This window comes from Podarcis melisellensis (genome assembly GCF_964234715.1).
Source record: "Podarcis melisellensis genome assembly, chromosome: 6".
NCBI classification, from domain to species: Eukaryota; Metazoa; Chordata; class Lepidosauria; order Squamata; family Lacertidae; genus Podarcis; species Podarcis melisellensis.
In genome coordinates, this window is record NC_138538.1 from 88,671,269 (window position 1) to 88,698,613 (window position 27,345).

Genomic DNA, 27,345 nt, shown 5'->3' on the forward strand with positions numbered 1-27,345 from the left:
ACAGATGGAAACTCATACCATTAGTCAACTGGGACTTCTTTGATCAGACGGAAGCCCCAATTTAATGCAAGAGCAACCATTTTCCATGTAGAAGTGAACCGTAGAAGAAGAAGAAGAGTTTGGATTTGATATCCCGCTTTATCACTAACTGAAGGAGTCTCAAAGCGGCTAACATTCTCCTTCCCTTCCTCCCCCACAACAAACACTCTGTGAGGTGAGTGGGGCTGAGAGACTTCAAAGAAGTGTGACTGGCCCAAGGTCACCCAGCAGCTGCATGTGGAGGAGCGGAGATGTGAACCCAGTTCACCAGATTACGAGTCCACGCCTCTTAACCACTACACCACACTAGTAAAACATTGACATCAATGGCAAATGACAGATGCAAGCCAGCTCTCCGGTTTCTAGTGGCAATATCCCTAGTCATGGCGGTGCCCCTGCAGCCTGTTTACAATTTCCAGGATTACAGCTTTCATTTTGTACCCGCGGTGTGGCACCACGGGCTTCATTTCTACCATGACTTCTCCGTTCACAGCACTTGCAGCTGCAATAGACTGTGAGAAAATATTTCGTTTCTCCAAGAGATAGCATTAGGCATGAGCGAGATTCACATGATTGGCCCCAGTCCACACATATGTCTCCAGCATTCAGATGCTTCTTAGTATGGAATCCCCTCAGGTCTTAAGACTGGCTGGAAGCAGGTAACTTTACCAGGGCTCCGAGAAAGTCTGAGCTGTAAACCTATTGCCACAAAGATATATTTGAAGTTGAATTATACATTACGAGGCAGGACGTATATTTCTAGCTATGCAGCGTGTCCCTATCTTCTGAGATTTGCTGGAGCCTAATCTCCAGATGTATGGGTGTGATGTATGGAAGTGAGAGCTGGACCATGAAGAAGGCTGATCATCGAAGAATTGATGCTTTTGAATTATGGTGCTGGAGGAGACTCTTGAGAGTCCCATGGACTGCAAGAAGATCAAACCTATCCATTCTGAAGGAAATCAGCTTTGAGTGCTCACTGGAAGGACAGATCGTGAAGCTGAGGCTCCAATACTTTGGCCACCTCACGAGAAGACAAGACTCCCTAGATAAGACCCTGATGTTGGGAAAGATGGAGGGCACCAGGAGAAGGGGACGACAGAGGACGAGATGGTTGGACAGTGTTCTCAAAGCTACCATCATGAGTTTGACCAAATTGTGGGAGGCAGTGGAAGACAGAAGTGCCTGGCGTGCTCTGGTCCATGGGGTTACGAAGAGTCGGACACGGCTAAATGACTAAACAACAACAACAATCTCCAGGTCTCACAGCAGCACCGTAGTTCGTGCAGGGGCTGATGTGAGCTGTGAGCCCTAAACATCTGGACGGCACCAAGCTGGGAAAGACTGGGAAAGGCTGTTCTACTCTGACAGCCAGCAAGTCTGCACAGCCAGCTTCAGGCAGAGGCCTTCTTAAACATATGGCAAGTTGGTTGGGCCACTGACCACAGCAACTGCTAAGGCATGGGACACAGGTAGCACTGTGTTCTAAACCACTGAGACTCTTGGGCTTGCCGATCAGAAGGTTGGCCAGTCTGGTGTAGTGGTTAAGAGCAGTGGACTCATAATCTGGTAATCCGGGTTTGATTTCCCGCTCCTGAACATGCAGCTGCTGGGTGACCTTGGGCTAGTCACACTTCTCTGAAGTCTCTCAGCCTCACTCACCTCACAGAGTGCTTCTTGTGGGGGAGGAAGGGAAAGGAGATTGTTAGCCGCTTTGAGACTCCTTAGGGTAGTGATAAAGCGGGGTATCAAATCCAAACTCCTCTTCTTCTTTTCTTGGCAGTTCAAATCTGCACCACGGGGTGAGCTCCTGTTGCTCGGTCCCTGCTCCTGCCAACCTAGCAGTTCGAAAGCACACCAGTGCAAGTAGATAAATAGGTATCGCTGCAGCGGGAAGGTAAACGGCGTTTCCGTGCGCTCTGGTTTCTGACACGGTGTCCTGTTGCTCCAGAAGCGGTTTAATCCTGCTGCCCACATGACCTTGAAAGCTGTCTGTGGACAAACACCGGCTCCCTTGGCCTGAAAGCGAGATGAGCGCCAGAACCCCATGATCAGCTTTGACTGGACGTAACCATCCAGGGGTCTTTTACCTTTTCTTACCTTTTACCTTGATCCTCTAGTCAATGCTCAGAACTGGATCCTGAGGGTCTTTAGTCATTAGGAAATCCCCACAGTGTCCCAGTTACACAGCCCTGACTCATCTTTCCACAAGGAGAATTGCAGTCCTATTCCTAACACTCTAGTATGATCATTTTGGTCACGAGCAAAAACAAGAAATCACATTTTTAATAGTAGAAAGGAGCCCTTGCATCTTGTTAACATCTGCAGTTCAATCACATTTCTGGGCTAAAAGCTGCGGGATGCCTCAGCAGGACATAAATCTCACCGCTTGCCGAAGTTGCCATACATGGGATCCAGATGTGACTGGGAGAATTAACATTCACTTGTGACACATCAGGGTGTCGGCAGCTTTGAGCAAACCCTAATAAGAAAGGATGCTGAACTAATGCAGCATAACCACCCCTTAAAGCCTGGGCTGAGGCATCAAATCACAAAGCTAGTAGCCCTGTCTCGGGCATTAGCAAGAAGCATAAGGTGTTTTGAATTTTCCTCCAAAGTCTCCTAACGCGGTACTTCCCATGCACTGCTTACTTGCCTTGGTGTCTTTTTCAGTCTGCCAGGGACCTCTGCTGTTTTCTGTAAACAAAAAGCAGAAGCTCTTCTCTTGAGTGATGCACACAATTTAATGCTAAGTCTCTTCCGTGACAAAGATATGACAGAGACTGATGAGAACTCCCAGCCCATTTACCTTCCGCAGCTGATTCTAAAAGACTTACCCATGTACCGGTCATTTCCCACTGTGGCTACCGCCAGCCCGTCTTATCCATTGAGGCTAGTGGCATGGGGCGCCAGGGCGCCAAGTTCTGGAGGGCGCCAGGCGAGAGTCTGGGGAACACTGAACGAGCGCGCTGAGTGAGCGATGGGGTGCCAGAAGGCTAAAAGGGGAAAAACCAAGCCAACACATGGCAGGAGTGGCGCACGCGCCCTTGCTCGCTCGGTGCAAGCCCGCTTGCTCGGTGTGGTGCCTGCCGTGGCCACCGTGGCACGAAGCAGCCAGCTGAGCCAGGAGGTGCCGCGTCCAGCCTCTGCCTCTTCCCTGCCGGAGGAGCTGCCCTCCAGCCGTTGCCCGCCTCCTCCAGCTCTAAAAAAAGGTCAGCTCTGGGAAAGGGGGGTGCAAGAGGCATCTTTGCACCATGGCGCCAGATATGTTTAAGATGGCCCTGGCTACCACAACCCTTTTCTGAGTGGTATTTTCTTCTGCCATATCTCCGGAGTCAGTTCAGGATACTTCTGCTAAAACCTGTTCTCCTTGGCATCAATAGAATCATCTCAGCTGCGTGGTGTAGTGGTTAAGAGCGGTGGACTCGTAATCTGGTGAACCGGGTTCGCGTCTCTGCTCCTCCACATGCAGCTGCTGGGTAACCTTGGGCCAGTCACACTTCTGTGAAGTCTCTCAGCCTCACTCACCTCACAGAGTGTTTGTCGTGGGGGAGGAAGGGAAAGGAGATTGTTAGCTGCTTTGAGACTCCTTCGGGTAGTGATAAAGCGGGATATCAAATCCAAACTCTTCTTCTCTTGAAGGCAGGGATACACAATTTGTGAGTTACCAACCAACCAAGGCAAGCCACCAGTTATGTCTGGCAGCTGGTAGGATAGTGCTTAGCTTGCTGTGTTTGAAATGGTCCTGGCATTGCCTAGTTGTTAGAATTATTCTGTCTGTCACCCAGCACTGAGCTAGTTATTCTTTCCATACCCATTCAATCTCATGCTCCCTCTGCTGTTGGATCCCTTTCACGTTCCTGGATATCATCCGCAGTTTTGCACTGCACGCTTCAAATTTGCAAAATCGCCTTAGGCTCAGCTTTCAGAGTTACCCCCCACAACCTATCCTTCACTTCTTTCTGCGGGGTATTCATTGCATTTTCTAATAATTTAAGTGCAATACTTAAAACTGCAGAAAATGTGAGTTATCCCCTCACCTATTGCTGTCATTGCTGCACAAAATGTGGCGGCGCAAGTGTGATGGGCTTCAAGTCGATATAGACATGACTGGTGCATCTTCAGAAGAGCTGCCAAGCCAGAGAAATCTCAGCCTACGTCCTCCAGTTCTTGTCCTGACCTGAAAGATTTTATATGACCTGGTGTGAGGCTTCATGACCTGGTGTGAGGCTTTGCACCAGGCAAAACCTGGCAAAACTTTTGGAATCGGTGGGCATACACAAGGCAGCCTGCTGGTGTGGTTGGTATCCTACTGATTTTAGCAAAACTAACGGTTACTGCAAAGTACAGTGGTACCTTGGGTTAAGAACTTAATTCATTCTGGAGGTCCGTTCTTAACCTGAAACTCTTCTTAACCTGAGGTACCACTTTAGCTAATGGGGCCTCCCGCTGCCGCCGTGCCGCCGGAGCATGATTTCTCTTCTCCTCAAGAAGCAAAGTTCTTAACCTGAGGTACTACGTCCGGGTTAGCGGAGTCTGTAACCTGAAGCGTCTGTAACCTGAAGCGTCTGTAACCTGAGATACCACTGTACAGAGAATTTGAGGTTTCCTTTTTTAAAAAAAAGCAAGTTCCTATAGCCTTCCTGGTTCTGAGCATATCTGGGCAGCTGATATGTAGAGATCAGAGGTGCTTTTCACGATGGGACATGAACAGTATAGCTCCTTCACGTCCCCAATCCATTTATATAGCCCTCCTTTTTCTCAAAGGGGCAGATATGGTTTTCTGTCTCTCTCCTTGATGACAGCCCTGTGAGGCAGATTTGGGTGAGAGTCAGTGATTGGTCCAAGGTCACCCAGTGAGCTTCATGGCCGAGTGCAGATTCAAACCCTGGTATCCCAGGTCCACTCTAACCACTATGCCACACCATAGATACATTATATATACTGCTCCTATATACATTACTCGGTGCATCCCTTTTCTGCTCCCCACCTTCATTTTAAAAAACAACAGAACCAGGGTTGGTGTGTAGAGATGGAGCTAAGCTTGGCAAACTGAGGTATTTTTCACGAACTTGCGAAATATACATTTTCTCTTAATTCTGAAATTCAGAAAGCATCACGCTCCCGGAACCTGTGTCACTCCACACCTGTTCCAACTTACCTGGTGTTGATGGTGCCAGCAGCAATAGTTTAAGAGTAATGAAATTGCAGTTAAGAAGCTCAAATCATATATATATGACCGACACTCTACTTTGGAAATTAAACCAATGTTCAGATTTTGACATTCAAAAACTTTACTTGCAGAAACTTATAGGTGAATTAAAACATAATATTTACAATCACATGCCTATCCAAGCATGGGCTTATGGTCTCTTTGTCTAACTTTCAAACAACTATATTTTCCTCCCTCTCCAGAGCTCAGCACTCTAGACTTCTGTATCTCAATTAGGCCATTCCTATGAGAGATTTCCACTCGATTTTCTCTCTTTCAAGTAGAGAAGAAGCACTCCAACACTCTATTCGACTTAGCAGTGTTCACAGTGGATTCCAAAATGCAGTCATTACTTTACATAATGCATCTTGCTTTACCTAAAATGGAGCCTCTCCTTCACTCGATACCCCCCAAGTGACCAATGCTAGCCAGTCACATGAGTACTACTAAAATTCAGTTACCAACCAATCGAGTTTAAACACAGTAATGCATTCAAGCATTTACAATTTCAGTGAATTAAATTGCTATACTTGTCTTGCCTCCAATGTCCCAACTACTAGAGAACTTGGGAAATATGATGGATGATGGATGTTCAATAGCATAGGAGACAGAATGCACACTTGTGGGACCGCACATGGACCCAAGCAATGATCTCTTAGTGACCCTACTGGTAGGAGAATAACCACTGTAATACTGAACCTCCACTGACCACCTTCTGGTAGCTACAGATGAATCCTGGGGTCAGTGGTGTCAAACGCCACTGAGAGGTAATAATGAAGCAATAGGGTTGCACTCCCCCCTCCCATTGGGGGGTCATCAATTGGGGCGAACAAAGCTGTTTTGGTGCCAAAACTGGGCTAGAAACCAGACTGCAGTGGTTCTATCTAGATGGTCTTCTTCCTGCCAAACCATGCGGCTGACTTTCTCGATCACCTTGCCCTGGAAGGGGATAGTAGAGACTGGATGGTAGTTTCCTAAAACTACTGCATGTAGGGAGCACCTCTTCAAGAGGGGCCACACCACTGCCTCTTTCAAGGAGATATGCATACCTCTCTCAGTCCATCCCCCTAATGGATTTTGCCAGCTGTTATGGACAGGGATTGAGAGAGCACATAGCTGGTCTCCCTGCTGCAGACGTCCTGCCTAGGTCACATCCTTGTACCTGCCCTGTTCTTGCGTAAAGCAGGGAGGTCCACCAAAAAGTGTGTGTGTGCACAAAGCCAGAGGAGGCCTCCTGCTGCCCTTTTCCTATCCATGCTCCACTGCTTCAAGCACTTTCTTTATATATACAGTGATACCTTGGTTTACAACCATAATCCGTTCTGGAAGGCTGTTTGTAAACCAAAACAGGTTGTAACCCAAGGCATGCTTTCGCCAATGGGGCCTCCAAAAAAATGTGTTTGTAATCCAAAAAAAGGGATTGTAATCCAAAAAATGTTGCAAACTGGGACATGCACTTCCAGGTTTGACATGTTTGTAATCCAAAATGTATGCAAACCAAGATGTATGCAAACCAAGGTACCACTGTATATATATAATTTTTTTATTAAATTTTCTAATTTACCTTCCAAAATGTTCATTTAAACAACCTTAAATCAATGATTTCCTTCTTCTCTTTCCATGGTTCATTTTGCATACTATACATCCCTGCATATTTTACATGAACAAAACTATTCAGTAATCCATTGTTACATCCATCAAAACTTGTTTACACTGTTGAATCTATCTTAATGCTACCAGCATTTTTAAATGAACACATTTTTCACCCATATATTCAATAAACATTTTCCAGTCTTCTTTAAACGTACACTCTTCTTGTTCTCTTATTCTATATGTTAAATCTGCAAGCTGCACATATTCCATCAGTCTAAGTTGCCATTCTTCTTTGATTGGGAACTCGCTCGTTTTCCATTTTTGGGCTAACGAAACATGGTCCGCATACATAGTCTTTTTTGACACCTGGGAATTTCCCTCTGAATTATCCCCAACAAAAAGGACTCTAGGGTTTTTTTGGGGGGAAACGTACTTTTAAACATTTTTTTAGTTCATTATAAATCATCTCCCAATACTCTTTTACCCTTTTACAAGTCCACCACATATGATAAAATGTACCATCAACCTCATTAGATCTCCAGCACTTATCTGATTTGGACTTATACATTTTAGCAAGTCTGCTCGCGGGTTTCCCTGTGGGTTAAACCACAGAGCCTAGGACTTGCCGATCAGAAGGTCAGTGATTCGAATCCCCGTGACGGGGTGAGCTCCCGTTGCTCGGTCCCTGCTCCTTACAACCTAGCAGTTCAAAAGCACATTAAAGTGCAAGTAGATAAATAGGTACCCCTCCAGCGGGAAGGTAAACGGCGTTTCCGTGCGCTGCTCTGGTTCGCCAGAAGCGGCTTAGTCATGCTGGCCACATGACCGGGAAGCTGTACGCCGGCTCCCTCGGTCAATAAAGTGAGATGAGTGCTGCAACCCCAGAGTTGGTCACGACTGGACCTAATGGTCAGGGGTCCCATTACCTTTACAGTCATACCTTGGGTTGCGTTAGGTTCATGCTGTGTCTTTTCGGCTTGCGAATGCGGCATACCTGGAAGTGTATACTTTCGGGTTTTGCTGCACGCACACAGACATAAGTGTTCTGTGTGCTTCGCACATGCGCAGAAGCGCTCGATCGCACTCCACGCTTGCACAGAAGTGCCGCTCTGGTTGCAGACTTTTCGGGGTTCGAACGGCACCCCGGAACAGATCGTGTCCACAACTAGAGGTACCTCTGTATAAATCATTTTCAGGTAGCTCTCCTTCAAAGAATAACATGCTGTGAACTTCAGATCGCCCTTCCAAAGTTTTCCCCAGAGGTCCAAATCTGTATTATGCCCTATATCTATTGCCCAGCGTGTCATAGAAACTTTAACAAGCACTTTCCTCTCTGGCTTGGGTTTATTGCATCTTTTACCCTTATCTATCTATCTATTGTTGTTGTTTAGTTGTTTAGTCGTGTCCGACTCTTCATGACCCCATGGACCAGAGCAGGCCAGGCACTCCCTTCTTCCACTGCCTCCCGCAGTTTGGTCAAACTCATGCTGGTAGCTTCGAGAACACTGTCCAACCATCTCATCCTCTGTCCTCCCCTTCTCCTTGTGCCCTCAATCTTTCCCAACATCAGGGTCTTTTCCAGGGAGTCTTCTCATGAGGTGGCCAAAGTATTGGAGCCTCAGCTTCAGGATCTGTCCTTCCAATGAGCACTCAGGGCTGGTTTCCTTCAGAATGGATAGGTTTGATCTTCTTGCAGTCCATGGGACTCTCAAGAGTCTCCTCCAGCACCATAATTCAATAGCATCAATTCTTTGGCGATCAGCCTTCTTTATGGTCCAGCTCTCACTTCCATACATCACTACTGGGAAAACCATAGCTTTAACTATACTGTGCAGACTATATATATGTGAGTGTGTGTATGTATATATGTGTGTATATATTTAACTATATTGTGTAGACACACACAAACACACACTATCTATACATCCATATCTATACACTATCTTGGACAAAAAAGGGGGGGCTTACTACCCCTGTTCCTAGCTGATTTTTGTCCATCTTACCATTTGCTCTTTCTCTAACGAAGATTGCCAGTGGCAAGAGAATTCACAGAAATCCCTTCTTAATTGGAAACAGCAAGCTTGTGTATTTTTCAGTTGTCTATTTTTGATTCTTGTAAAATTAAAGTTAAATAGCTGCAACACAGCAGTTTCCAAATTCCCACAGCCCCGTCCATTAAAGAGGAAATAGATCCCAGATTACTGAGGGGGTGGGGGGTGGGGTTTAATTATTAATACACTAGAACTTAGCATTAGAACAAAGCACCAGCGGCTTTATGGGATACATCTGGCGACGGCTGTTGTCTGTCTGTACAACTAGGTTCTCACAAACCCTTTCCCCCAGACTGATTTGTGGGGACTGTTTCTTGCTGGGGGAAACGGGGTCTTTTGTGAACAGTCGGAACAAGAGAGAAGCCGTTTTGGTGAACGCTGGCAGGGATCTGGAAGGCAAAGCAGTTGCCCTCCTGAGGGTCACTCTATGCCAGGGGTCAGCAAACTTACCGCGCCTCGGGCCGGTGTCTCCTGCGGGCCGGATGACAGGGGAGCACATGCTCATACACGTGCGCACACACTATTTCCGGAGCACTTCCGGGTCAGAGGAGCACCAGAAATAGCTTTTGTGCATGTGCATGGACCTCCTCCGACCCGGATGTGCACCGGAAATAATGCTTGCGCATGTGCAAATAACGCTTGCGCATGCGCACAAGCTATTTACGGTGCTCCACCAACCTGGAAGCGGGAAGCTGCGCAGCATAGTGCCGGTAAGAGCGGGCGACGGCAGCGGGTGGCGGGGGTCGCCGTAGGCAGGATAAACGAGTCCCTCAGGTCTTATCCGGCCCGCGGGCCTTAGTTTGGGGACCCCTGATCTATGCCAATTGTTTCGAGATGGAATTCCCACTCTTTGCCCTGTGAAAAGTGATTGAAAGCTGGCATGACAGGAGGTCGGGAAATGGCTCTGCTGAAGTGTGGGAAATTAGGTGACTTGTGGTGGGAGAACACTGAGTAGCAGTGCTACAAACCCCCATTGAGGCGACCTGGTGTCATGTGACCTATCCCACCAGAGGCGGAGCTAGCTGCTCTGGCACCTGGATTGGCACACATGCGGTGCACTCAGGGGTGGGGCTAGCTACCCACGGGGGCGGGGCAAGCATCTCATGGGGCGCCGCCCGCGTCAAGCGTTGAACGTCCCAGTGGGGCGCCTCCTGCAGCAAGCATCCCGGGGGTGGTGCAGTGATGTCACCCCCTCAGGGATGACATCCGGGGCGGTCTACCCCCATCGCACCCCCCTTCTCCGCCAGTGTATACCATCCCCACCTGGCAGACCAGCACTGGTCCGGTGGCGGCAGGGGGCACAGAGGGGCTTCAGTATCACCAATTAAATGATGTTTTTAAGGTTGACAAAAAGAAGGGTTTTGATACAATGAGATCAAGGTTTGAAACAGATCTGCTGGAAAATAATGTGAAAGTGTTATCAAAGATGTACAAAATTACTTTTAGAATGGCACACCAAACGGTTATGATTCACTGGGCCAAAGATTTTGGGTATAATATACAGCTGAATGATTGGGTGAAATTATAGAAGGAAGGTTTAAAATTTACTGCATGCAATGCCCTAAAAGAAAATGTGATGAAAATGATGTATAGATGGTATATTACACCTGTTAAGTTAGCAAAAATGTATAAAGTCAGTAATAAATGTTGGAAATGTAAAGAAAAAGAGGGAACATTTTATCACATGTGGTGGGAATGTAAAAAGGTCAAATGCTTCTGGGAGATGATATATAATGAGTTGGAAAAAATGTTGAGATATACGTTTATAGAAAAACCAGAAGCATTTCTATTGGGCATTGTGGGGAGTGACATAAATAGAAAGGAATGTAAGCTCTTTTTATATGCAATAACAGCAGCAAGAATATTATTGGCCCAAAAATGGAAGCAAGAAGAGTTACCGTCGATTGAAGAATGGAGGATGAATTTAATGGACTATGCAGAATTAGACAAACTAACAGGAAGGATTCGAAACCGGCAAGACCAGAAATTCATGGAAGACTGGAGTAAATTTACAGACTATTTGAAAAGTAATTGTGAAGAACAGACGATGTTTGTAGGGTTGCAAGAAGTTTTGTGAGGAGTATTATTAGAAGTATTGTAAAAATGGACATGGGGGAGGATGATTTGTTAAGAGATGTAAAGGCAATATAAAGTTAAGAAATGCATAAGAAGTGGTTAAAACGGTGGATCATCAGAGGTGCTGATGGAAGTCTAAAAAGATTGTATAAGTGAAAGGTTTTGTGATACATTTTATAATTTATATGTTAAAATTAATTAATTTTTTTTTAAAAAAAAAAAAATAGAATGGCATACCAAAGACGAAGAAGTTGACATTGGGCTAGAGATTTTGGGTATAATATCCAACTTTCGTCTTGGGAAAAGTTATGGAAAGAAGAAATAAAATTTACTGCATGTTGTTTGTTGAAAGAAAATTATATGAAAATGATGTATTGTTGGTATCTACGTAACATCGAGCAAAATTGCTAAAATGTACAAAACAAACTATAAAATGTGTTGGAAATGTAAACAGAAAGAGGGCACTTTCTACCATATGTGGTGGACATGCACATTGGTGAAGGCTTTCTGGGAAATGATATATAATGAGTTAAAGAAAATATTTAAAAATACATTTGTCAAAAAACCAGAAGCCTTTTTACTAGGTATAACTGTTGCCTTTTTGCAGTATGGTAGCGCTGCAGAGAGCTTGCTGGGGAGACCATGCATTAAAAGGGGACTCAAAAATAACTTAAACAAGGTTTTAATAAGAAAAACAAAAACTCCATTTACACTAAATACAACATCAACAACAAACCAGACGCAACCACCAACCCATCCCCCAGGGTAATGGGAGAGCTAGGTGCTCCTCCTTATATACTACACCCAAATGCTGACACACCTTAATCAAATACAACTCAGCGGCACCTGCTATGTTTCACAGCTGTAAAGCTGGGTCTCGTTATCTTGCTCTGGCCCTTGCTCTGGCCCCTTAAAGACATACACATCGGGTGGAACAATGATGAACCTTTACATTTAAAGAAACCATTCAACAATAACAGGTGAAGACTTTCCAAGAGAAGATAAAAAACTTTTTATGTATGCAACGACGCAGTGAGAATGCTACTAGCCCAGAGATGGAAAGAGGGAGAAGTACCAAAAAAAAAAAAAAAAAAAGGCAGGTGAAACTGATGGAGTATGAGGAGATGGAGAAACTGATGGGGAAGATCCGAAGTAAAGACACTTGTAATGTGAATTTTTTAATGGTAATTATGGTTATATAATAGATAGATAAGGGTAAAAGATGCAATAAATTTAATCTTAAAGATGGAACCATGGAGGGAGGGAAGGAGGTCTAAGGGTTTGAAAGAACTCTGAATTTTAATGTTTGAAATGGTTTTTTTTAATATATATAATTTTTCAAAAACTTAATAAAATATTATCATGTACACACACACACACACACACACACAGAAACTGCTGCTTGCCTTCTATCACTGTGCCATTGAGAGCGTGCTCACTTATGGCTTATGTGTGTGGTACGGAAGCTGTACTACCCAGGACAGGATGGGGTTGTGCAGAGTTGTTAAGGCAGCAGAGAGCATTGTTGGCTGCCCACTCTCCACCTTAGAGCAGATTTATGCCACAAGGTGCCATAGGAAGGCACTGGACATAGTAAAAGATCCATCGCATCCTGGTCACTGTCTCTTTGAGCTCCTGCCGTCGGGATGGAGATACAGGACGATGAAGACAAGAACGAGCTGTCTTAAGAACAGCTTCTTTTCCAGAGCGATCTCAGCCCTGAATGGGAAGCCAGGACTTTGAAAGTCATCTAATCTTCCTTGCTGTATTATACTGTATTGTTTTAATTAGTGTTTTTATAGTTGTTTTGATTTTGTGTGGAGTGCCCTACCTGGGTGGATGGAGCAGCCAAGTAATTTCGTTGTCCCCGAGAGGGGGCAATGACAATAAAGATATTATTATTATTATTATTATTATTATTATTATTATTATTATTATTATTATATACATAAACAAATCACCCACAGGAAAAAAAGAAAGAAAGATAGCGCTTGTTTTCCATTTTGGGGCTAACCATGGCAAACTTTTCAGATTCCAACGTGGGTCTGGTAAAATGAGTTTGGTGTTTGGGAAAAGATTCTCAGCAAGATTTAGAGGCTCACTCTTGGATGTACTCAACTTTACACTGGGAAAAGGGCAAGTTTTTCTGCATCGCGGAAAGAGGAATGCCCTTTGCAAAATGCATGTACCTGTTGTCATTATTGTTGATTTATTCATATCCTGCTTTTCTTAGAAATATTCAAAGTGCGTTAAAGAAAGACACAACATAAAAACATGCTTTGTACTTCAGCTTGGAATCTAGACCCTGTTAAGTGATTGGCAGTCTCTCTGCCTTATAAGAATTTATGCTCTAATTGATAACTGCACATATTTTCAGAGGCAGAGCCAAGCAACGAATGCGCTTGCTCAAATACTAAATTAGTCTGTAAAACCCACCAACTCTTGCAGCAGATGGGATTACACTGCAGCCAAGAGAGTCTGCTCTTTATTTCATAGTGCAGCTAGATTTTATCAGTCCTTTATCTCCCTCTCTCTCTCCAGATTTGATCCAGGCAGAAAGGCAAGCCACGTGGCAATAATTGTGCTAAGAAAACAAACTAACCTCTGAAGAGAGGAAGAGAAAAGGCAGCTGAGAGGCAATTTACACTGCAGAAGCAAATATACAAATATAAAGGGAGAGTCAAAGCAGATTATGTCACAGCTGAGGCATTATCTTCAATATGTAGGTAGGCCAAAAACTTATGCCCCCAGGGTTGGGTGCATAAACACAAGTTGTGATTCGAGGATGCGCTTTAAGATTGTGCTGGTCCCGAGGGTAAACCGTGTGGCGAGGTCTGAGTCCAGTCTGAGGTCGAGGGTGTGGTATGGAGGCTGTCCGTCAAAGCTGAAGTGGGGTCCAAGGCAGGGAGTCGGGTGAGGTCAGGAACTCTGGCAGAAGAGCAGGACAGGGTGCAGGCAGGAACGGGCTACCAACAATGTTGCTCCCGCAACCTGGGACTGGGGCTGGCTGGCTTTTATCTGCCCCGAAGCATAGGGCGGCCCCAGTCCACAGGTGACTCGCCTCTCCTGGCCTGGAGGCGAGCACTCCTCCTGCGGGAACTTAGTTCCCTCCGCCTCTCTGCCCTGAGCCTCCGCAGCTCAGGAGAGGCTGGAGGGTTACCGGACCCAGAGGCAACCTCAGCTTCCTCTGACGGGGCTGAGAGTGGAGCACCCGCAGGCAATGGGTCCTCCACCCCCTCAGGAGCCAGAGCAGACTCAGCTGGTGCCTGCACCTGAGGATCCAGCACAGGTGAGGAACCTTCAGGATCAGGCCCTAGCCCCGGCTCAGCTGGTTTTGGAGGCGGGGACTCCTGTGCCGGCTGAGATTCCTCCGGTTCAGCCTCTGAGTCCGAATCCCAGGTCGTCACAAGGATAAGAAAGACACATGGACGCAGTATAATAGGTTAATGGTTAATGGGCTAATAAAGGCCATGACTTTATTGATTACAGCATGTGAGAGGTATTGGCTTAGGCATTGGATAAAACAACAGAGCATGACTCCACCCCCTCAGGAAGGGGTGAGTCTAACTGTTAAGTTGTGGGCGAACATATCAGACGAAACAGCGATTCTTCCAAAGCAGCTCTTTATTTGTAAGCTGGAACAGAACTGATCTGAGGAGCTCAGTCAGCCTGCTTATATAGAGCTCCACTAGAACACAACAGTAACCATTTTCTGTAACTAGCCAATCACTGAACGTCACTTTCGATTCTTCATTTGCATACAAACTATCCAATCACTGAATGTCACTTTCGATCCTTCATTTGCATAACTATCTACAGTATCCCCCTGCTGGCCCAGGGTGAGAACTTCAGTACATAACACTAACAAGGGTTAACCACCAGTAGGAGGAGCCTGTTGTTGCAAATACAACTGTAAGCTCCCCCTGATGTCACCGGGGGGACGTCCCATGGCCCTAGCCACCAGCAAGGGCGTCGGACAGGATCCACGACCACTGGATTCCTTTAACGGAATACCCATAAAGTGGAGGGGTAGGCGATGGCCACACCCTGCCCTCCAATACACAAACATATTCCAATGCCTAATCGTTAATACCTAAAAAGTTGTGATGATTTCCTACGAGGTAGGCGAAAAAACCAGGATGCGGGTGGCCCTGTGGGTTAAACCACAGAGCCTAGGACTTGTCGATCAGTAGGTCAGCAGTTTGAATCCCTGTGGCGGGGTGAGCTCCCGTTGCTCGGTCCCTGCTCCTGCCAACCTAGCAGTTCGAAAGCACATCAAAGTGCAAGCAGATAAATAGGGACCGCTCTGGCGGGAAGGCAAACGGCTTTTCCGTGTGCTGCTCTGGTTCGCCAGAAGCGGCTTAGTCATGCTGGCCACATGAACGGGAAGCTGTACGCCGGCTCCCTCGGCCAATAAAGCGAGATGAGTGCCACAACCCCAGAGTCGGTCACGACTGGACCTAATGGTCAGAGGTCCCTTTACCTTTTACTTTTAGGCGAAAAACCTAGTGGCTGGTGCCAATTTGCCAGTTGGATAAAAATTCCTACCGGGCCCCTTGGACAACCAAGGCAACCAACCACAGGTCCATAGCAAGGTAAATAACAAAGCAATGAACCAGAAGGAGGGTGAGTGGGTGATCCGACGAAACCCAGTAACGCAATGAGAGGGAAGCGCTGCCGTGGCCACATTTGAGCAGCTAAACCCCGCCCCCAAGCCTTCACCTGAATGGCTGGCTGCTAGGGGGCGTGGCATGGCAGCCAAGTCAGCTGAGCAGGGGCCGGAATGCCCCCTGCAGACGCAGGAAATGGCTCCCACTCACAACTCCTCCCCTCTGGAAAGAGGAGAGGCTTAAGTGGACCCAAATTCTGAAATTCTGTAACCTTGCATAAATTAGTGACCTCATCAAAGTTCCTTTGTTGGGAATGCAAAACCTCGAATCATAGAAATCTAGAGTTGGAAGGATCCTTGAAGGCCATCTAACTTAACCCCTCGCAAGGTAAGAATCTCAGCTGAAGCATCCTAATGCAGAGCTATTCTCTTGTGCTACTCAGCTGTGTTTCAAACAGAGTGCCATTTCCCAGAGAGGGGAATTTAGCTCAGAATGCTGAATAAGACTGTGAACATGCACAGTGAGCATTCAGCAGAACAAGCGCCTGAAGCCATGTGCAAAAGTTACTTGACGTTAAACTATTGGCTTGGAGTCTGCTTCCAGATAAGTGGGATCCTAGCGCAAGCCAGTCACTGCTCTTCCACTCTAAGCAATGAGGGGAAGATAAGAGTAACTGAATTTCGACCCCACTGGAAGTATTTCACTTTTTCTATATACCGTATTTTTCGCTCCATAAGGCGCACCTGACCATAAGGTGCACCTAGTTTTTAGAGGGGGAAATCAAGAAAAATATATTAGCCTTTCTGCTTCTCCCAAAGCTTCTCAGGGCTGCCGGGGGAAGCCCAGGTTCCCCCCCCCCAGCCCCAAAGAGCAAAGCCAGCAGGATCCCGCTCGCTGTCCTGGCTTCCTCTTTAGTCGCGCGCAGCCTCTCCAGCCGGGAGAAGCTGCACGCAGCTATGGCAATTCCCCCACCTCCTGCAAAAGCCCACAGGAGCTGCGCACCCTTTAAGGAGCACACGGCTCCTGCGGGCTTTTCTACGAGGAGGGAGAAGGGACTGACTGGCCACGCCAGTCCCTTCTCCCTCCTGGAGAAAACCCCCAAGAGCCGCTTGGAGCTTGTGTGTGGCTCTGGGGGCTTTTCCTGCCTGCCTCCCCCCTGCATTCGCTCCATAAGACGCACACACATTTCTCCTTACTTTTTAAGAGGGGGAAAGTGCGTCTTATGGAGCGAAAAATACGGTTTGTGCCTCCAAGTAAGTTCTGTCTGTACTGGTTTTTTTTCTTCTTTGGCGATCCCACATAGCCGAGTAAGATTGTCTTCCATGAACATGATTTTAACAGTGAGTCAGTGTGGTGTAGTGGTTAAGAGCGGTAGACTCGTAATCTGGTGAACTGGGTTCGCTTCCCTGCTCCTCCACATGCAGCTGCTGGGTGACCTTGGGCTAGTCACACTTCTTTGAAGTCTCTCAGCCCCACGCACCTCACAGAGTGTTTGTTGTGGGGGAGGAAGGGAAAGGAGAATGTTAGCCGCTTTGAGACTCCTTCAGGTAGTGATAAAGCGGGATATCAAATCCAAACTCTTCTTCTTCTTCCGTAAGTGACTGTGGAGGCCAATTCTGGATCCACATGTCCTTCCACAGGGGGGACATAGGTTTCTGGGCAGGAGTTGATCACAGTGAGGGTTTGCCAAGTGTGCCTCAGCATGTTACTGCCTTGCGTCCTGAGTTCGAGTGTCTTCAAAGCCTACGACACCTTTGGTAAAGGCTGTTCTCCAGTTGGAGCACTCGCAGGCCAGTGTTTCCCAGTTGTCAGTGTTTATACTTTTTTTTCCTTGAGAGAGTCTTTAAACCTCTTTTGTTGACCACCAGCATTCCACTTTCTATTTTCAAGTTCAGAATAGAGTAGTTGCTTTGGAAGATGATAATCAGGCATCTGAACAACGTGACCAGTCTAATGAAGTTGATGTTGAAGAATCATCGTTTCAACACTGGTGACCTTTGCTTCTTCCAGTACACTGGCATTAGTTCGCCTGTCTTCCCAAGTGATGTGTAAAAATTTTCAGAGACACCGTTGATGGCATCTTTCAAGGAGCTGGAGATGGCATTTATAAGTGGTCCACGTTTCACAAGCCTACAGTAAGGTTGGTAGTACAATAGCTTTGTAAACAAGCATTGTGGTTTCCCTGCGAATCTCCCGGTCCGCAAAAACTCTGCACTTCAATCGGGAGACAGCTGCACTTGCAGAGCTAAGGTGATGCTGGATTTTGGCATCAGTGTTGAAAAATAACTGCCCAGGTAGGAGAAGTGACCAACATTTCCCAGCGTTACACCATTGAGTTGGACTTGTGGCACTGCAGAGGGTTTGTTTTGTGCTTGTTGGTGCAGCACTTTGGCTTTTTTTGGAAGTTGACTGATAGGCCAAGCTTTCATAGGCTTCTGCAAAGATATTTAGGATGGTTTGGAGGTCATCCTCTGAGCGTTCACACACTACGTTGTCACCAGCATACTGAAGTTCTAAGATGGAAGTTACGGTAACCTTACTCTTTGCTTTCAGCCTGCTCAGATTAAAGAGCTTTCCATCTGTTCAATATATGATATCTGCTCCAGAGGGGAGTTTCCCTTTGACAAAGTGTAGGATCATGGGGATGAAAATAATGAATAGAGTTGGGGCGATAATGCAACCCTGTTTAACACCTGATCCCACTGTGAGAGCCATTGTTACTTGCGATTGTTGCTGTCATATTATCATGGAGGAGCTGAATGATGTTCACAAATTTATCTGGGAAGCCAATTTTCTGGACAGTCCACAGGGCATTACTTACCTACAGACACACAGGACTCAGCTACATTAGTAAAAAAAAAGAGTGATTTGAATGTGTTATAAACATGCAACACCAGATGGCGCCAGAAAGCTCAAAACCTTTCTATTGAGTTTTTACATAGGGGTTTTTTTCTTTTGTTATAACAATTTTATTTCTGACTTATTTATAACGGTTTTTTCCTGTGCGTAGATCCACCCACACATATAATTTTATTGTAATGAAGGGTTTGTATGATCCCCCTTTTATTATATACATATACATAGACAAGAGATACATATAAAAGATTACATACTGATTGCTGCAATAAAATCATCACAGCACCAGCCCTAATAGAGAAGAAAGTTCCAACGGGTTGATTGTGGCAAGCTGCTGATCCCATAGGTTCACCCTCTCTTTACTTAAAAACAACCACAAAACAGGAAGAATTAAATTCAGGGCCGTCTTTAGCATATGCACCGCCAGGGTGCAAAGACCTGCCCAGCGCCAACAAATTTAGTTTAGCTGCCCCCCCCCATTATTTATTTTTTGGGGGGGTGAACTCAAGGTTGTTGAGCTTTTTTGGGGGAAGAAAATCGCTCACCTGTAACAACGATGCAGCAAAAATAACTGCTTTAGTTTCCTGACTCGTCAGGAATATTTGATGCTACGGAGTAACAGAGTGATGGAGGAGGGGGCGGGGACTTTCGCTCCATTGTTTTTCACTGCCGCCAATTGAGAGGGTGCCCCGCACCCCTTGCACCCCTGGCTAAAGACGGCCCTGATTAAATTACAAGGTAATAAAATAACCATAATCACAATAATAGAAAGGTTAAGAAGAACAAATGGCGTAAAATATACTGTATTCCGTAGTGCAATACAATGTGCTTATTTTTACCAAATCTTCATGAATGTTGCCAAATAAACTCATATTTAGTGGGAATGTGCCAGTTGTGAGATTGTTCGGTCATATTAGTGGGGTGGGAGAGCTGGAAAAAGAAAATCATGTCTGGCAACCAATGTGTGTCTTTGGTTTCAGATAGCACATGGGTAACCATGTCTAAAAAGCCTGAGACACAAATTTTCATGGCCTTCTATCGGCTATGGTGGCTCATTTACCAGAAGTAATGTATTTAGCATTAACTTTTCAAGTGTATTCTCAATTCTGACAAAATTAAGACTCCTATAGCAAAATATACATCAGGATTACCCTACCCCCTGTGGGAATGTTCAGGGAGGCAGGAGAGGATATATTGTTTATTAATATCCTTCCTAACTTGCGCTAGCAAGTTCTATAACGCATGGCTGAAAGCTGGTTGCAGGCTTGTTTAAGCCCCTTACTATTAGATTCCTGGTAAGTCCCCTTATATCCCACTTAAAAGAATGAACACGCCACAATCTTGTTTAAAGAATATAAAAGAAGTTTACTCACATCATCAGTTCACAGTTGGATCCCTGAAGGCAGTCTTAGTTACAAAGTATGTACATCTGGGTCTATACCATATGGAGATAATCCCTTTGTCCTCTTTTGGCTGGAAGCATCTCTAGCTAAAAAGCTGCCGGTCCAATGATGGAGGAAGTCAAAGAGAGAGGGAGGAGGGCTGTGTGCCTTGTGCTTTTGTTACCTGCACAGGTAAGGTCACACCCACCTTTAGTCACATGCAAAAGGAAGAATGTCCCAGCCATAGCTGTCAACTTTTCCCTTTTCTTGCAAGGAATCCTATTCGGAATAAGTGAATGTCCCTTTAAAAAAAGGAAAAAGTTGACAGCTATGGTCCCAGCCCAGGAGGAAACAGGAAGTTCTGACTGGCTGGACCAAGCATCCCCTTGCATGTCCACTCTAGGAAAACAAGGAATGTTGTACTTGACTGCTATCTATGTACTTGTCTGCTATCCACCCCTCACTCCAAATCGAAGAACCATAGAATCATATGACTTATAGAATTTTGCTGGATGGCAGGTGTCCAAGGATGCATGTGCTTTATTTTAAAAAGAAAAGAAAAATAAATTATACCTTTTGCAGAAAAGTGTTGTGCTTGGTGGTGTCAAGAGGAGTTTGGACTGGACAGTTAGGAAAGGAAGAGCGCTGTTAATTGTGCTCTCTCTATTTTTTGTGCCTGAATGACATACTGTACACAGATTATATGCACCCATTCAGTTTTTAAGGTATGAACTCCGATTCCGAATTTGCTGGATTCGATCCAAATAAAATATTATCACTGTTGCCTGATTACACAAAGTTCCTTTCCTCCTTTTCAAGAAGTGGATTGTGCCAGTGAACTACGCCAGGAAGCATTACTATTCTGCCTGGTGTTTATCTTATTCCAGAACATCTTCAAAACTCCCTTTGAAACAGATATTATGAAATGCTCTTTAAAAGCATGCGTGTAGCTCGCTTGCAAAGAATTGATTGCAGCGTTCCCTGTAGTTAATTAACAGCTCGGCTCAATGATGACAAGCTCTTGATTATGTCGTGTGTTACAACGGGCATGCTTCGTGCTGATATAATGAATGTTGTAAAACAGTTTCCATTATAACCGCCATTTTCACAAGCCCATAACTTTTTGAAACATTTGCTTTGCATGCTTGGCCCCTGCCCAATGTTCATCAGGGGAGGGGGGGAGTTTGACCCCTTTCGCCCCCTTTTGAATTATGAGAAAGTAAAAGGGACAAAAAGAAACACTTTTGCATAATGATATCATAAAACCTCAAGTACTCTGAGTGTAACAGGAACATTTCCTGCCTCTTGCAGCTTGGAACATGACACAGCTGCAGTCCTTTTGGGGAAAGGGTTCGTAGTTCGACTCCATTATTCTGAGGCAGGGATGGGCAATCTGTTTCTGTTGAGAGACAACCTCTTTCTCTTGGAAGTCACAGGTTGAGGGCCACATAGGGCAGGAATCCAAAGTGATTTGGATCCTTCCCTTCCCTTCCACATTGTAGTCCTTTGGAACCATGAGCTGGTCTGGATTCAATGCAAGAGTCAGTACAGTTTAAAGGGTAAAGGGACCCCTGACCATTAGGTCCAGTTGTGGCCAACTCTGGGGTTGCAATGCTCATCTCGCTTTATTGGCCAAGGGAGCCGGCATACAGCTTCCAGGTCATGTGGCCAGCATGACCAAGCCGCTTCTGGCGAACCAGAGCAGCGCACAGAAACGCCGTTTATCTTTCCACTGGAGTGGTTCCTATTTATCTACTTGCATTTTGATGTGCTTTCAAACTGCTAGGTTGGCAGGAGCAGGGACCGAGCAACGGGAGCTCACCCTGACGCAGGGATTCGAACCGCCGACCTTCTGATCAGCTAGTCCTAGGCTCTGTGGTTTAACCCACAGCACCACCCATGTCCCTTCAGTATAGTTTAGGTAGCCCTTATAGGACACAGGTAACAGGCAGAGGCAGATTTAGGGGAGTGAAACTGCTCTGGTCCCAAAAATTATATGAAAATGATGTATATAACACCAGTACAGATAGCAAAAATTTATAAAACCGGCTCTAACATTTGTTGGAAATGTAAAGAAAAAGAAGGGACTTTTTAACATATGTTGTGGGAATGTAAATAAATTTTTGGGAAATGATATATAATGAATTGAAGAAAATGTTTAAAATGACATTGGTTAAAAAAAACCAGAAACATTTTTGCTAGGGATTGTAGGACAAGACCTGCCATGGAAAATAAGGAACTTATTTATGTATGCTACAACAGCGGCAAGAGTCTTGATAGCACGAGGATGGAAGAATGAGGAAACCCCGACAAAAGAACAGTGGCAAGAGAAATTGGTGAACTATGCAGAACTGGCTAAATTGACATACAAACTGTGAGACAAGAACAACTGTGATTTCAAGGGGGAATGGGAACTTTATACAAATGATTTAAAAACACAACAAAATGAACTGGACTCCTTGGCAGGTTTTGAATAAACATACACAAATTTATTGATTGATAACATGATGGACAGATATGCAAGGATATATACAATTTTATAATATGCAGAGAAAATATGTGCAGCGAAATCAGGGAGAGGAGCTGAGGGAAGTCCTTGGGGGGGGAGAGGGGGGGAATAAAAGGGGGGTTATGTAGGTGATTATACGGTTTGATAATTTATGTGGAAATTGAGCAAAAAAAAATATTATTTTTTAAAAAGAAACTGTTCTGGTCCCATGGATGCTGAGCCTCGGGGGCACCTCAGGGGATGTTAGATTTAGAATGAAGCACAATAAATGGGGGGGGGCACAGATTTTTCACGCTGCACAGGGGCCGCTGAAATTTGAGACCCTCAGGCATGGGCGTAGCCAGGATTTTTGTTGGGGGGAGGGGTCAAGCCTTTGGTTAGGGGGACCAGAACCTCAGTTAGCGATGTGTTTTTATTGATTGGGGGGCAGCTGCCCCTCCCTGCCCCCTGTCTACGCCCATGCCCCCAGATCTGTCACTGTACAGGCAGTGGCGTAGCGTGGGTTGTCAGCACCCGGGGCAAGGAAAGTAATTTGCGCCCCCTAACCCATGGATTTGCGCCCCCAACCCATGGATTTGCGCCCCCTAACCCATGGATTTGCGCCCCCTAATCCCATATGTTGCACCCGGTGCGGCAGGCCCCCCCTGCACCCCCCACGCTACGCCACTGTGTACAGTGCAAGTGTGCAAACACTTTTCTGCCCAATCGTTTTGTGAAAAACAAGCCCACTGCCACCTTTCAGTGTTGTTAGCTAGTGAATGAAGTCATAAACATGACTGACACTTGGTGGAGTAGAGTAAGGTTCACTTTGAATCTTCTTCTTTTAGTCTTCCCTGGTGGAAAGTGGTTGCTGCCTACAATTTAGAAATCCCAGAGCTTTATTTTTCTACTAATTTTTTAATATGTTTTATCATGCTTAAGCACCAACAAAGAAACAAAAAAATAAACTCATATGTTCTGACAATAAATCTTCTTAAAGTACATCTAACTTTATTGCCGTCACTATACTTCATTTAGTATTTACTAACTTATTGGAAAAACCTATCCATTCATTTTATAATAAAGTATTATTTCTCCTGTGTCCTTGTTTCCTACTTAGTAGAGCTACAGAAGTTATTTGAAGGCAGCGACCGAGATCATGCTACAACAAATGTTCTTAAGACATGTTTTGAAAACTTCCCATTTTGCAGTAAATACTTGTTTTGAATTATCTTTCATTTTTTCGGTTAATCTGGCTAGCTCTGCACATTCAACTAATTTTTGTAACCATTCTGACCTGGAAGGGATTTTATCAAACTCAGAGCTTTCATGTACAGTTTCATCCTAGGAGAGCTCACTTGCAATGTCATTTTCTAGAGACAATACGTATAAAGAATTTAAGCGCTCTTCAGCGGAACAGCCAATTTACTGTGACGATCTACCTTTACAGCATCTGTACTACTGACTCTCAAACTTTGGGAATGTTGAAATATAGACAACAACAACAATCAGTTTGAGCCATGCGACTCAAATTGGGTCTACTAGACCCAATTTTGATAAGTAAAGGTAAAGGGACCCCTGACCATTAGGTCCAGTTGTGGCCGACTCTGGGGTTGCAGCGCTCATCTCACTTTATTGGCCGAGGGAGCCGGTGTACAGCTTCCGGGTCATGTGGCCAGCATGACTAAGCTGCTTCTGGTGAACCAGAGCAGTGCACGGAAATGCCATTTACCTTCCCGCCGGAGCGGTACCTATTTATCTACTTGCACTTTGACATGCTTTCGAACTGCTAGGCTGGCAGGAGCTGGGGCTGAGTAACGGGAGCTCACCCTGTCGCGGGGATTTGAACCGCCGACCTTCTGATCGGCAAGCCCTAGGCTCTGTGGTTTAACCCACAGCGCCACCCGCGTCCCCATTTCGATAAGTAATGAGGACTAAAATCACTTCTGGAGCTCTCCAGGATTAGGGGCTGTGAAGCTTAAGCTTCATTAGTTTGACAGTATTATTATTATTATTATTATTATTATTTCTTTATTGAATTTATATACTACCCTATACCCAGAGGTCTCAAGGCAGTTCACAGAACAAGATCAATATAAAAACCACAATATATATAATCAAAATAAAAAACAACAACCAAGTAACACCCCCCCCCAAAAAAAATCACCCACATTTTAAAAGGATATAGGAAGTTAGATCAGATCAACCAAAGGCCTGGTTTAAAAGGAATGTTTTTGCCTGGTGCCTAAAGGTGAGAGCATTCCACAGATGGGGAGCCACTGCAGAGAAGGCCCCGTTCTTGTGTTGCCACCCTCTGGATCTCTTGAGGAGGAGGAACACAAAGGAGGGCTGCCGAAGATGATCTCAGGGTCTGGGTAGGTTCATATGGAAAGAGGCGGTCCTTGAGGTATTGTAGACCTGTCCCAGAACAAGACAGACCTTAGGTTGAGCTGGTTTGGGAAGAAAAAGAAAAAGAAGAAGAAGAAGAAGAAGAAGAAGAGGAGGAGGAGGAGGAGGAAGAGTTGTTTGGATTTGATATCCTGCTTTATCACTACCTGAAGGAGTCTCAAAGTGGCTAACATTCTCCTTTCCCTTCCTCCCCCACCACAAACACTCTGTGAGATGAGTGAGGCTGAGAGACTTCAGAGAAGTATGACTAGCCCAAGGTCACCCAGCAGCTGCATGTGGAGGAGCGGAGATGCGAACCCGGTTCCCCAGATTACGAGTCCACCGCTCTTAACCACTACACCACACTGGCACTAAGGAGCATCCCTCCTACCTTTTGCGCTGCTTTCACAGGTCCTTGTGCAGCAGAAGTCTTAGAGAGTGCACAAAAACACTCACCAGTGCAAAGTTTGGAGCAGATGGTGGAATCCGCTCCACCATTTGTCAGATTGGAATGGAACGGACTGGTTCTCCTCAAGCCTACCTTTCCTGACTTTCCTTTATCGTTCCCTCCAGACTTTCTCACTCCGCACACACTCCTCGTTATTTGTCTTCCCACTCCCGACCCGTTCTTTTCGTTGTGTTCCCTCAGCTTTATAGCCATCTTTTAAATTAGTCCTTCAGGTTGCCTCATCTCTTCCCAAGAGACCATTTCGCCACAACCCCCCAAATCACATCCCCCCCGCTAACCCATTTCTTGTTCTTTTGGCCTCACAACTTTTCCTTTTTAACAAAAAACAAAAACAAAGCTCATTTCTTCCTTCGTTCAATCTCTTCCTTAATCTTTATTTGGCCAGTGGCTATGATCCAGGAAGCCCATTTGCACATCGACAGGAGGAGAGTGAGTGTGCACAGCTGGACTCTCTGTCTCTCTTTCAGCACAGTCACTCCCTCCTCACCCCACGGCGCTGTGAACCGTATCTGAACCCCAAAGTTTCAGTAGTGACTTGCAAGCTACACCTGCTGAAATCCCCTCTTCCGCACAACCATCCAATGGGCAGGGGCCCTGTCCTCTTTGGTTTTTTATAGATATAATTTTTATGAAATTTTCTGTTTTGCAATTTAAAATACTCATTTAAACATCCTTAAGATATCTGTGGCTTCCCTTCTTCTCTTTCCATGGTTCATTTTACATATCATAAATCCCTGCATATTTTACAAAAACTATACCGTTCCATATTCCATTATTGCATCCATCAAAACTTGTTTACACTGTTGAATTTAACTTAAGACATCTTAAGGGAAGGGAAGTTTTTAATGTATGACATATTAGTGTGTTTTTGGTCTTTGTGGAAGCTGCCCAGAGTGGCTGGGGAGACTCAGCCAGATGAGTGGGGTACAAATAATAAATTATTATTATTATAAATTCTGCCAGCGTTTTCAGCTGTACGCAGTTATTTCCCATATTGTCAATAAACGTTTTCCAATCTTATTTAAACGTATGTTCTTCTTGTTCTTCTCTTATTCTATATGTTAAGTCTGCAAGTTGTACATATTCTGTGAAGTTCCCATTCTTCTTTAGTTGGGACCTCACTCGTTTTCCATTTTGGGGCTAGCAAAACATGGGTCACAGTGGTAGCATACACCTGGGAATTTCAGTCTGAATTACCCCCAACAGAAAGGACTCTGGGTTTTTTGGGAAAGTACTTTTAAACATTTTTTCCAATTCATTTTTCCCAATACTCTTTTACCCGTTTACAAGTCCACCACATATGAAAGAACGTTTCCTCTCTGTCCTTTTCTGCATCTGGCCTTCCGAGGGGAGGGGCTGTAAGCTTTCATTTTTTTTTAAAAAAAGATATTTATTAAAGTTTTACAGAAGAAAAAAGAAGAAAAAGGAAAAATACAAAAAGTACAAAAATACATAGGGGAAAAAATGCAAAATACAGAAAAAATAAATAGAAAACAGTTAAAAACAAATCAATCTTTTCATATCTTAGATTTCATTTACTTATTTCCCTGACCTCCTCACACCTCCCTTTTTTGTATTCCAGTTCACATGGTTAATTCAGCAAATCCTTACCCTCTTTATTTTTATCTTAATTCTATATCTTAGCGTATTATAACTTTATATTTTCATCCGTTATCAATCCATTTTTACATATTCTTATTAACCTTGTCGCTAAGGCCGCTTCATTTCAATCCGACATCATTTTAACATTCATTAATTTTACAATGTTTCTGCAAATAGTCTTTGAATTTCTTCCAATCTTCTTCCACCGACTCTTCTCCCTGGTCTCGGATTCTGCCAGTCATTTCCGCCAGTTCCATATATTCTGTCACCTTCATCTGTCATTCTTCCCGGGTGGGTAGATCTTGTGTCTTCCAATACTTTGCGATGAGTATTCTTGCTGCTGTTGTAGCATACATAAAGAAAGTTCTATCCTTCTTTGGCACCAATTGGCCGACCATGCCCAGGAGAAAGGCCTCTGGTTTCTTCAGGAAGGTATATTTAAATACCTTTTTCATTTCATTATAGATCATCTCCCAGAAAGCCTTAATGTAAGCCTGATAGCTTTCAGACTGTTTTTGTGAACCAATCAAACCTACTTGCCAGAGTCTCTCTGCTCCCCCCACCCAAAGGGTGGGAAGG

General features: G+C 44.9%; 1 long non-coding RNA gene across 3 annotated transcripts; it reads left to right on the forward strand.

Moving 5' to 3' along the window:
- Nucleotides 1–11,568: 11,568 nt before the first annotated feature.
- On the forward strand, nucleotides 11,569–22,426 carry LOC309371902. 3 transcript variants are annotated; one of them, XR_014169332.1, is made up of 3 exons: nucleotides 11,569–12,155; nucleotides 13,513–13,697; nucleotides 22,022–22,426. It is a non-coding gene; the product is annotated as an uncharacterized lncRNA (long non-coding RNA). The 3 variants fall into 3 exon arrangements; XR_014169333.1 differs by lacking the exon at nucleotides 11,569–12,155 and having other exon boundaries at nucleotides 12,971–13,697; XR_014169334.1 differs by lacking the exon at nucleotides 11,569–12,155 and having other exon boundaries at nucleotides 12,971–13,697; nucleotides 22,082–22,426.
- Nucleotides 22,427–27,345: the final 4,919 nt, after the last annotated feature.